General features: G+C 42.6%; 1 protein-coding gene across 2 annotated transcripts in view; it reads left to right on the top strand.

The window, feature by feature from the left end:
• PURG (purine rich element binding protein G) overlaps window positions 1–8,380 on the top strand; it is a 40,500-nt gene extending 32,120 nt beyond the window's left edge. Inside the window, exon 3 of one of the 2 annotated variants that reach the window (XR_006290124.1) lies at window positions 762–8,380. The gene's annotated coding sequence lies outside the window, so the exon portion shown is untranslated. Of the gene's footprint in view, window positions 1–110; window positions 247–761 lie in introns of those variants that run through there. The other variant, XR_006290125.1, reaches the window with a different exon arrangement.
• Window positions 8,381–12,414: the final 4,034 nt, after the last annotated feature.

The following is a 12,414-nucleotide window of genomic DNA, read 5'->3' as shown; positions in this document are numbered from 1 at the left end:
CAGTCTGTTTGGTTTTACTTTTAGAATCTAATTTTATACAGGTAAATTTCAGGGGAAATTCACTGGGATGTGTCTTTCAATCCTCTAACTTGGTTTCTTTCCATGAAAAGGACAAGGAAACACATTTGCCTAAGAAGGGAGAAGCATACCAGACTTCAGAGTTACCGTATTTGCATTTTTGGTATTCATTTTGTTAGTTTTCCTCTTTTACTGCTTTTTCAGTAGCTTTCATCAGTGAACTCATCTGCACGATAAGTGAAGTTGCACAATACGTTAATGAGTTAAGAGCTGATGTAGTTACTAAAAAAGTTCTTCAGGTTAAACAAATTCTAATCTTAGTTTTTTTGATTTAGGGGTTACATTATTTATGGTAATGAACTCACTGAAAGCAACATCAACAAAAAAACATGGACACTGCCAAGGAAAGATTTTGCAAAATCCTCTCTCTAAAATGCAAAGAGAGTACAATTGTTTTTTCTGTAGTAATCCCCACACAGAGGAGTTTTACAATCAATTGCTGAGGGAAAATCCACCATTGAAAGCAGTGCAGACTGGAGTAATTCTTCGGGTCCAAATGATTTAGTGAACCCTGGCATCCCCTGGAGAATGTGTTTTTGTTTTATAGGTAAACATTTTGGGGGGCCTAGAGGTTGGTGGTAGTGCGTACCCACTCCCGATGCTAACACATGTTACAAATGTTACAAAATTTTATCTAATATTCACTTGTTTAATTTTCCCTTACTCAAATACTTTATTTTCAGACCCTGTCTGTCCTAGGTCAGGAGCCTTGTTTACTGACCAGGAACCAGTTTGATCCAGTTCAGCACACACACAGGCTGGCAGGCCACTTTGGATGGGGACTAACCATGTCCGAATGTCCTCGGCCACACCACATCATTCCCTGGTCTGTTGAGGGCAGATGATCACCACAGAATGATGCAAGGGACCATGGTTGGTCACAAGGCTGGTCAACTAACCTCTAACAAGACCACAACTATGAAACAGCCATATCAAAAGTATTATGGTTTATTCTGCTTTCCTTCTCCTCTTCCTTTTTGATTTCTTTATTCATTTAACCATCTGTGTGAATCCTTACCATGATTCTCCGCTCCTTTTCTCTTTAAATGGCTGTGATGAATTATTGAACCCACCTCTGCCTGTGTTTATCCTGCGTGCCCAGTATTCACATCCCTTTCACTTCCCCATCCTGAGTAGATGTTTCTCAGGAGGCTGCATTGTTACTGCTTGCCCAGGATTGATGTAGAGCTCTTTTTCCGTGGCTAGCCCATTTAGGAAGATTTGAAGGTTCCTATCGTTTCTTTCAACTTCAGTGGAACTTCTGCCTGTGTGAGGGCTGCAGATTTCAGCTCTCTACCATATTGAGCCAATGTCCCAGCAGACATAAAATCAAAGCAAGATTCTGGCCACTCAGGACATTACCATGAGACTAGTAGTCAATGTATGATGCCTTCACCTCAGCAGAAAGTGTAATTTATATATGGTGGAAATAAAACAGTGCACCGCACCTATCGCTTTTGGGGAACCATTACTCCATCTCCTCCTGTTAATCTGCTATATTTGTGGCTTTGGCATTCCAAGTTTTGCATGCCCTTCTCGTTTGAGCGTACGTGTATGTTGAATTTGTTCCTTTCTTTCCTAACATTTAGATTGTCTCTCCATTTTAATGTAAATGAATCCTTTTCAGCAATTTTCCTCTCATGTTAGCCTAACCAGGTTATCTTCTTGAAGTCACCTGTGCTTGCTCCTCATCATATCATAGTTTCTAGGCTCTGCCGGGGACTTGCTCCCTGATCTTGGACAAACTAACCTTTCTTTGCCTCAGTTTTTCCATCCATAAGATAAAAACAGTAATGACTACCCAGTTTGGTAAAGCACTCTGACATCCACTGCAGGGAACTGCTAAGTACTGGCGGCTGATCTTCCAAGGTCCTGTGCACTTGTAGCCCCTGTGGGCTTCAGTGGCAGCATCTCTGAGAACCAGGCCATCTGCTGGTGGTTTTAGTTATGATCTTTTTCTATGCATGTGTTTTGCTTATGAACAGGGGTTGTAGAAATTTACCAGACACGTAATGGACAGAGGTAGGTATGGAAGATGCTGTTGGGGTTGTGACTTGCTACGAACTGTCTGTGGTCCATCAGAGTATTCAGCACAATCGACTGATCCTGCATTCTATGGGTAACGATTGTGTGTGATACTGCTGTGATGAGCACAGTATAAGACCTTACAGAGATCTAGTCTCTGCAAGCTCTTATACTGCACTCATCACTGCGGTATCAGAGAGCCTTCCATTCATGCATTAAGCGACATGTCTAATATCTATCACATGTTTCTTCCCAGGGGGAGAAGCATGTGCAGGGAGTGTTTGTTGTTTTGCATTTTTTTAAATATACATGTCAGAGAAGGCAGGTAAAAGAAATGTGCCTAGCATTTGGAGTAGAAGATGGGGAGGTCTGTGATGGGTCCTTAATTCCTGGGGGAGTTCAATCCACAGGCTTGGGCTGGCCTCCAAGAAAGCTCTTGTCTCCTGCATTTTAACATTGCATTCAATGTCATACACAACTGTTACCCATTTAACCCCACAAAGAAAATGGTTATAACTACAGACACAAACAGGCTTCCACATAACTTGTATTCTAGCTTTGTCATCTTTGTTTATCAGGGACAACACTGTGTTGAGAGTGCTGTATAGCATACACACAGACATTTAGTGGCTGAATAGTATAATTACAAGCGCACGTCATTTACAGGTGGGGTCCCTATAAGTGAAGCTCTGGGCAATGTCCTGGAGAGAAGCCCAGCCCACTGCCACTGTCAGCTGCTCATACAGGATTTTTAACATTAAGACTTCAAGGCCGGAAGGAGCCATTGGGTCATCTAGTCTGGTCCGCCTGTGTATCACAGGCAATTACATTTCAGCTAATTACCACTGTATTGAGACTAATAACTTGTGTTTAGCTAAAGCATATCTTTCAGAAAGGCTTCCAGTCTGGATCTGAAGACATCAAGAGAGAGAATCCACCACTTCCTTTGGGAGTTTGTTCTAATGGTTTATCATCCTCACTGTTAAAAATGTGTGCCTTATTTCTCATTTGAAGGTGTCTGGCTTCAGCTTGCAGCCACTGGGTTTTGTTATTCTTTAAATACCTGGTATTTTGTCCCTTGAAGTCAATCATAGTATAATCAAGTCACCGCTCAGTCTTCTTTTTGATAAGTCTGTCTCTATACTCAAACCATTTTTATGGTTCCTCTCTGTAACCTCTCCAGTTTTTCAACATCCTTTTTAAAAATGTGGACACCAGGACTGTATACAGTACTCCAGTGTCACTCACCAATACCATACCCAAAGGTAAAATAACCTCCTTACTCTTCTACTGTTTATATATTGACAGATTGCATTAGCCCTTTTTGCCACAGCATCACACTGGGAGCTTGTGTTGAGTTGCTTGTCCACCATGAACCGCAAATGCTTTCCAGGATACAGCTCCCACTTTCTGTAGGTATGATCTGAATTCTTTGCTCCTAGCTGTATGACCCTGCATTTGCCTATATAAAAATGCCTTTTGTTTGAATGTGCCCAGTTCACCAAGTGATCTGGATTGCTTTACACGACTGCCATGCTCTCATCTTTATTTACCACCTCTTTGAGTCATCCATCTATTTTATCAGCAATTATTTTATATTCACTTTCAGATCATTTATAACAATATTGAATAGTATCAGGCTTCATACCAATCCCTGTGGAACCCCACTAAAAGCACCCCCAATTCAAGGATGATTCCCCAGTAACAAGTACTTTCTGAGATCTCCTTTAGCCAGTTCTTGTACCCTTTAACACGTTCCCTATGGATACTGTATGGTGCTAATTTTTTAATCAAAATGTTGTGTGGTACTAATTCAAACACGTAACAAAAGTCTAAGGATATTGTAGCTAAACAACTACCTTTATCAACCAAACTCGTAATCTCATCAAAGAAAGAAAACAGGTTTGTTTGACGACACTCATTTTTCATAAAACTATGTTAACCAACTGGCATTAATTATATTCCTATCCTTTAATTCTTTTATTAATTGAATCATGCATCAGCTTTTCCATTATTTTGCCCAGGACTGATATCTGGCTAACTGACCTATAATAACCCAGGTCATCCCACTTGCCCTTTTGGAATATTTGCATAACATTAGCACTCTTCCAGTCTTCTGGAATTTCCCCAATATTCCAATATTTATTGAAAATCAATGTTAGTGGTCCAGAGATGTCCTCAGCCAACTCTTTTAGGACACTTGGGTATAAGTTATCCAATCTTGCTGATTTAAAAATGCTTATCCCTAGAAGATGATGTGTAACATTCTCCTTAGTTACTGATGGACTGGAAAGTACTTTATCATCATGACACACATACATCATCCTGCTTCTTTCCAAATACAGAACAACAGAAGTATTTATTAAATGCTTCTGCCTTTTCTGCATCACTATTAATGGCCTAATGGATAAGGCATTGGCTTTCTAAGCCAGAAATTGTGGGTTCAAGTCCCACCTGGGGTGAAAAACTACTTTCTTGGGGAGAGGGATAGCTCAGTGGTTTGAGCATTAGCCTGCAAAACCCAGGGTTGTGAGTTCAATCCTTGAGGGGGCCATTTAGGGATCTGGGGCAAAAATTGGGTATTGGTCCTGCTTTGAGCAGGGGGTTGGACTAGACCCTCCCAACCCTGATAGTCTATGATTAATGATGGTATCATCTCTATCAAGTAATTGGCCTATACCATTGCTAAGATTTCTTTTTTTCCTAATGTATTTTAAAAACATCTTGTCCTTAGCCCTGCCAGCCATGGCTGTTTCCCTGATGTCTTTAGCTTCTCTAGTCAATTTTCTACACATCATAACTTATATCAATTATTATCTATTGCTCCTTTTTTACATTATCTATTGCTTCTTAATTTCTGCCTTCGCTTCACCACCGAATCTGGCTGGCCATTTACCCAACGTTATCCACTTTCTTGATTGTGGAATTGTGGCTTTTAGACCATCTAATAAATTCTTTTTAAAGAACTCCCAATTATCATTCACATTTTTTCTGTCTAAATTTTTTTTCTTCTAATCAATTTTTATTGTAATTTTTCATCAGGTTTGGGAAATTAGCCCTTTTGAAGCACCAAGTCTCTATATTATTGGTTAGGATGGTCCTGTGTTTGCTCATGCTGAATACAGTGAGGTTCATGGTCACTGCCCCTTTAGTTTGTGTGGGTGCTCCAGCTTTCATATCAGCCTCTGGTTAATAGATGCCTGACATAGTTGAAGCTCCATCCCCTTTTAGATGCTGGAAAGAGGAGGAAGTTTTATTCCTTCTCACCTCTCCAAAGTCTCCAGGCTGCTGTGAAAGGGGTGGGTCTCCACTACTCTACATCTCTACCAGTCTCCTTGTGGTTGGAGAGAGGGAGGAGAACAGGTCTCCACTGCTCTACCTTTCTCCAGCCTTATTCAGGCCACTTCCCCATGAATCATATTTACTGTACTTAGGGTTATTGCTAATGAATACCCCTATCTCTATACCTTGTTCTTATGCCCAGCTGTCCTCAGCAGCATGAAACTGACCTGTTTTGACAGTTCCCCAAGGCCTCCTGGTCCATCAGAAGTGAAACTGACTAAAATGTTGTTAATTTCACTCTGCTGCTGCTGCTTGGCAAAACAAAGAGCTAAGAGGCGCTGGAGCAATCTGGCTGCAGTCTCCCTAAGATGACATATCAGTTCAGACTTGAAGCTTTTTCTTTGCAACCAGAAGAGCTAGAAACTTTTTAACAATGAAAGTTTAACATTTCTCTTATTCAATGAGGCACGCTTCCTATTGACCTGGGGCAACATGGGGACACTGCATTCATCCAGTCTGGCTAGTTCGACTCACTAACAAACTGCAAGGAACAACACTAAGGAAAGTTCAAAGTTTTACTCTGAGTTTAAGAAAATTGGTCTCCAGGTATTTTTGATCCCACTTTAAACCCCAGCAACCTGGGCTGTAATCTTGTAAATTACATTAAAACTGCCACATTTTCGTTTAATTAAAAAAAAAAAAAAAAAAAAAAACTTCAAGGACATGTATTTGCAGCAGCTCAGACCTTCTATTTGAAAACTAAATAGATGGAATATTCTAGCTATTCTATTAAAGCCCTTGAATCTCCCGTCAAGCAGAGAGAAGTGGGGAACATAAGTCTGCCTGGCTGTATTAGGGATCCCTTAACTTTCTAGTGTCCTTTGAACCCAGTTGTGTGTGTTAGGGAACTTTGTGTCTAGCCTTAAAGGGACACAATCAGATAAAGATTGATCCTTCCATTTATTTTTTTTAACCTGTAATTACTAATATTGAGAAATTTAAAAGTCCAGTTTGCTTTTCATAATTTGTCTGCAGTCATCTTGTCTATATAGCACAGACCATAGAACTGCCCGGAAATAATTCTTTTTGAATTAGAGCATATTAAAAAAAAAAAAAATCCACTTGATTTAAATATTGCCAGTGATGTAACACCCCCCTTGGTGAATTGTTTCAATGATTAATTACCCTCACATTCTTTGTATATGTTTACATTTAGCTGTATTAAGATGCTTATTGCTTGCTTGCATCCTGCTTACCAAGCAATCCAAGCAATCCAGATCACTCTGTATCAGTGACCTGTCCTCTTCATTATTTATCACTCCCCCAGTGTACGTGGCATCTGTAAACATCATCAGTGATTACTTTATTTTTTTCTTCCAGAGCATTGATAAAAATGTTAAATAGCAAAGGGGCAAGAACAGATCCCTGGGAGACCCTACTAGAAACACATACAATGATGATTCTCCATTTACATTTTAGAACTATCAGTTAGCCATCATTGAATCCACGTAATGTGTGCCATGTTAATTTTGTGAGACAAGATGGCTGAGCCTCACCACAGAAGCATGGTACTTTGTTTCAGAAAGAGCTAGCTGCATCCTTCATCTGATGTAAGGAGCAGTTTACATTTCTCTTGACAAGGAATTGCTATTCTGTGATCTGGCTAGAGCGAGTATCCCAGCCTGCCACCCTACCCCCAGGCTAAAGGCAGGGTGAGAGAGTGCTGTGAACTCTGGAGCTGCAGGGGGCCTTACTTAGATCATGGAAGCCCATTCCGATCCAGAAGAGCTGTCCGTGTTTGTGTGACCTTTGCGGCTCCAATGCTGAGTGCTATGAAGTACGAGTGGCTTTGTGCAGGAGGCTGCTCTGCAGAGACTCTCTCTTGGGGAGTTAGGATGTTTTTCCCATTTAGCTCTGGCTAAACCATATCCCAGGTTCTCCCTTTCTCCTAGTTACTCCTTATATACATCCCTCTTGAACCCACGGGGAGTTTCAAAAGCGCACAGCACTGGCTTAACTCTGCTTCCAGTGTCCTTAGTTAAATTTCTTGACACTCCCCCACACCCTCCATACCATTATTCTGCCCCCCAGGTGACACAGTTAGGATAGTTCAGGGCACCTAGGATGGAGCTGTACACAGACTCTGAGTCCTGTATCTAAAGGCTCTTTTTGACGGTATTGGAGGGGCATCTCAGCTTACCTTGAACTGACTCTGCTTAGGATGCAAAGGACGATATATGCAAATCAGATCAAAAGGCCACATATAAGGAAGTTCCTGTCTGCCATAGTTTGGAAGCAATGAAATTAAGGTAAGGCTTTTCCAGGGTTGTCAGTGTTACCTGCCACCTCCTCAGAGAAGAAATTATTTCATTTCTATATTGGACTATTCCTGGGAAGCCAGCGTGCTGCACTAGGGACTGTGGATTCCCACAGCACTTGAGAAAATCTGGGTTATGTAAAGGGCTAGAAGAGATCATCACTGAAATTGTATAGCTTTGTAAATGACTGATGCTCTCTGCTGGCTCTTGCAGAAAACATTCGATGCAACCTAAGTAGTAGATGTTCTGCCTCCGGTATGAATGTGCTGTGTAAGAAGAGTTTTCATTCGTGCACACGTGGTCCATGTAGTCACAGGCCTCACACTTCCTTTTGGCCTTGGGTTCAGTTACCGTTTCGCTGTACCTCCCTAGATCAACAGTGAAATGTATGACGCTGCCCCCATATGTGATACATCTCCATTAACAGCACAATCAGCACCATCACTTCTTTTTTGTTCCTTTGTAATTGTTTCTCTTAACTTTACTCCTGTGTAATCTGTGAGCGCAAACGCTATCGAATTTAATACTGTCATGTATAACGAACCCCTGTGTTATTCCTTTCCCAACCTTCTCTTTTAGCTCCCAGGGAGGATTCCCCACATAGGGGCTCCCTAATTAGATTTTCAGGGTAGGGGTTGGGGACCATAAATTTCAAAGGGACAAATGTATAAAATGTCCTTGTAGGGTAAGTGCTGGTATGTCTTATAAGACAGGATTCAGCCAGGGTGAATCTCATTACTCTGGCCCAGCCAAGGCAACAATCGTACACTGAGTTTCTCCATTTATCCAATGGCAATTACAAGATGCCCCAGTTATCAACAGATTTACTGTCCCAGCAGGAGGGGAAGATCTTTCACCCACATCTCCAAACTTTACCTCTGGCAGCTCTGGCCATAGACCTTTGACAGTTGGAAAGATCATACTTGGTTGAGGAGGCAATGAGTTTTAATTAATGCCAGAAAGCTACCCCCTAGGAAAAGCTATGAGTTCAAGTGAAAAAGATTTGTTTGATGGGTGACTGATAAAGGTGTTGGCCCAATTTCAGCTCCTGTACAACTTATTTTAGGATATTTGTTACACTTAAATTAATGGGGTTGTCTCTGCCCTCGGTTAAGGTACATAGAGCAGCAAATCATTACTGAAGATACTGGAAAATCTGTTTTTTCACGTACATTGGTGAAAAACTTTTTAAAAGGCCTCTTGAACCTGTGTACTCGGTACAGGACCCTGTCCTTTCATCGAATTTGAATTTAGTTTTGACTCATTTCTCACCATTTGAACCTCTAGTGAGATGTTATTGGTTTCATCTCTCGCTGAAGACGGCTTTTATAATAGCAATTACTTCTGCTAGAAGAGTTGTGAGACATATACACAGTGATGGCAGACCCCCCGCCCCATACCACTTTTCATAAAGCTAAGGTGGATCTCAGAGCACACTCTACATTTCTTCCTAAAGTAGTTTCGTAGTTTCATGTAAATCACACTATTAAGTTGTCAGTATTCTTTCCAAAGCCTCAGTCATGAAAAGAGGAGGCCAGGTTAGATTCCTTAAATTCAATGAAAGCACTATCATATAACCTGGATAGAATTAAAGGCTTTAGGTCTTCTTCTAAAGTTATTTATTTCATAGGTGGCTAACTCCCAGGATAAACCCATTTCATCTCAGTCCCTGTCTAGATGTGTTAGTGCAATAAAGGATGTTATCGAGGAGTTTCTCTCCCCATTCTCAGCTCGCTTAGAGTTCATTCTACTAGAGTGATGGCTTCATCTATGGCATTTGCTAAACATATTCCCCTTATTGAAACAGCGAAGCTGCGATGTGGTGCTCAGTTCGCGCACTCACAAAACATTATGCATTGGATCTGGCATCGAAGTCTGATGTTCATTTTGGCAGATCAGTACTATTTAGTTAGTACTCCCCATCCATCCATTTTATTGTACTGCTGGCCAGACTATCCCAAGAGTGGGAGTACGCTGAGGACACTCAAAGAAGAAATGAAGGTTACTTACTTGTAACTGGAGTTCTTTGAGATGGGCTCTGCGTATCCATACTTCCCACCTGCCTTCCATGCTCTTGCGGAGTCTGAATTTCAATATGTTGGTATTCTGGTTTAGTACTGCAAGGAACTGAGGAGGCAACAGGCACCATGCCCCCTTTTTACTCATTCCCCCAGAGTACACTCGAGTGCTAGGGCAGGAGAGAAGGGGAGGCCAGGTGGGTGCCCTAATGGGCACAGTTACCAGAAGGTTCTACTGTCCCACTGCTCCAGTCGGTGCAAATCCCATGAGTGTGAATATGCAGAGTCCACCTCGAAGAACTCCAGTTACAGGCAAGTAACTGTCATTTCCATATGGGAGGAAAAACCCAGAAGGTGCAGAAAAACAGAGATACATAAATCCATTTTGACCCATTTAGACACAGCGGTACTCCACAAAGAGCAAGGCTTTGCACAAAACAAACGTAACAGATGGGCAGGGTCATGTGGAGAAGAATTGCATGTTGTCAAAGTACCTGTTCTTTCCCCAGTGTGAGCAAGGGGTTGGAGTGCATCAGGTACTGCTGCTGTTCTGTTTCTTCAGTCATAGACTGGCTCCCCCTCCAGTCAGAGTTCTCCATAGTTTGCAGAACATGGAAGCAAGGTAGCAGGAGTGGGAGGAGTCACATGGAGGAGAGATTGTGTGGCGATAGTGGGTGGGGCCAGATGGAGACAAGGTTACATGGAGGCAAGGCGAGGTGGTGGGTGTGGATAGGGCCATGAGGAAGTGAGGTCACACAGAGGCAAGGTGAGGTGGCAGGAGTGGTTAGGACTGTGTAGAGGCAAGGTCACACAGAGGTCAGGTGAAGTGGGCGGAGCCATGAGGATTCAAGGTCCCAAGGAGGTGAGGTGGTGGGAGCGGGCGAGGCTGGATGGAGAAGAGGTCATATAGAGGTGAGGCCACAGGGAGCTGAGGTGTGGGAGCAGGCCGAGCTGAATGGAGACAAGGTCACACAGAGGCAAGCGGGTGGTTCCACCTGGAAGCAAAGTTGGGGCAGAGGAAGGGCTACATGGAGGTGAGGTGGGGGAGGGGAGATAATGTGGCATGGGTTTGGAAGGCTGTGTGTGTTCTTTCCAGGAAAAGTTGAAACATTATTGAGACATATCCCTCTGAATCTCCCTGTCCCTTTCTCTCCTTTTCCTACCATGCTGCAAGTAATCAGCTATCCTCTCCCTCTCCACTGAGGCCTCACCTTCCTTGTAGTGGTCCTGATACAGCTTTAAGTTCTTCCTCTCCATTTCACAGAAGTGGTCAGAGGGCTGCCTCCCTAGCTCCATAAGATACACCACTCAGGACCACAGATGATTGTAGTGGAGGATTCCCTAACTGGTGACTGCTGGACTAAGCTATATGGTATCCAAAATGGTATAGGCACTGAGATCCCCACCTGGCAGCTGATTCCTCTGAGGCCTGCACCCCTATTCCTTTGTGGAGTTCGCTAACTCCCAAATTTATAACCTCTGCCAAGCTCTGATTGGCTCAGCTCCCAGGCTGTGCCTATATAAGACATGCAAAACGGCTTACCCATAATGGTGATTTTTCTGTACATCTTCAGAAACAAGAACTGAGCATGCCCAGTGTCTACCACACCTTTCTGGATGTTTCTGGATCCCTGTATCTGAGTTACCCTGCCCTGCTCTCTTCATTTGTACAAAGATTCAGAGGCTATGCACAAAAGACTGTCCCCTTCCTGACTGCTTCTTGCCCTTTCTTTGGGGGAGGCGAGGAATAGATTGCTGCAGGATAAAGCACATGAGTTACACTCTCAGCGGAACAATGCCACTGTAGTGAGATAAGGTAAGGATGATGATGTCACAGGAAATCATGATAGGCCACATATAATTATATGACCTTTCCCTTCTGGGGCCCAGCCTAACCCCATGTGCCTCCCGATCCCCAGCTGGTAGGCTCACCTTGCCTAGAGAGGGAAACCAATAGGATTTTAATGGCAGGCCCAGAACCCCTAAAGCAGTTACTGATAAGTAGCACCACTCCTAGAAATGATACACAGTGAGAGAGACAAGGTGGGTGAGGTAATACCTTTAATTGGATCAACTTCTGCTAATGCAAGAGACAAGCTTTGGGGCTTCACAGAGCTCTTCTTCAAGTCTGAAAAAGGTAACCCGTGTGTCACAGCTAAATACAAAATCTGCAGCCATCTCTCCCTGAACTCCACTTTAATGATGCTTTTTGTTAATGTGTCCTCTGCAGGCTGCAGGCACGAGAGAAGATGATTGGCTAACATTCCACGAAGCAGAGGACAGTGGTAGATGTGGGCTGATACACCTGCTAATGGGATTTTATAAACACTTTATAGAGCAACTCATCACACACCAAGGTGGAGATTACTTCTCTTAAGAAAGCTTTGTATATGGGGTCAACACCATATCACTATATATCATTACTTAAACAATTACACTGAAAGAAAAGAATTCAGTCAATTCTTGGCTAGAAAACTAGGAAGACCCTAGAGAAAGCATTGCATTTATCACCATGCATAACATGGTATGACTTAGACAAAGACAGCAGTGTAGAAATTATGTCTTTCTTCTGCAGGGTTGAGTAAGCATGAACTCACTGCTACTGAAAATAAAGTCAGTCCCTGGATGTTTAAATAGCAAAAGCTAACACAGGGCTTTTTTAACATTGTTGTTGGTCTTTCTGGGGTGTCCAC

This window comes from Chelonia mydas, chromosome 4, assembly GCF_015237465.2.
Source record: "Chelonia mydas isolate rCheMyd1 chromosome 4, rCheMyd1.pri.v2, whole genome shotgun sequence".
NCBI lineage: Eukaryota > Metazoa > Chordata > Testudines > Cheloniidae > Chelonia > Chelonia mydas.
This window is presented reverse-complemented; position numbering and strand designations above follow the sequence as displayed.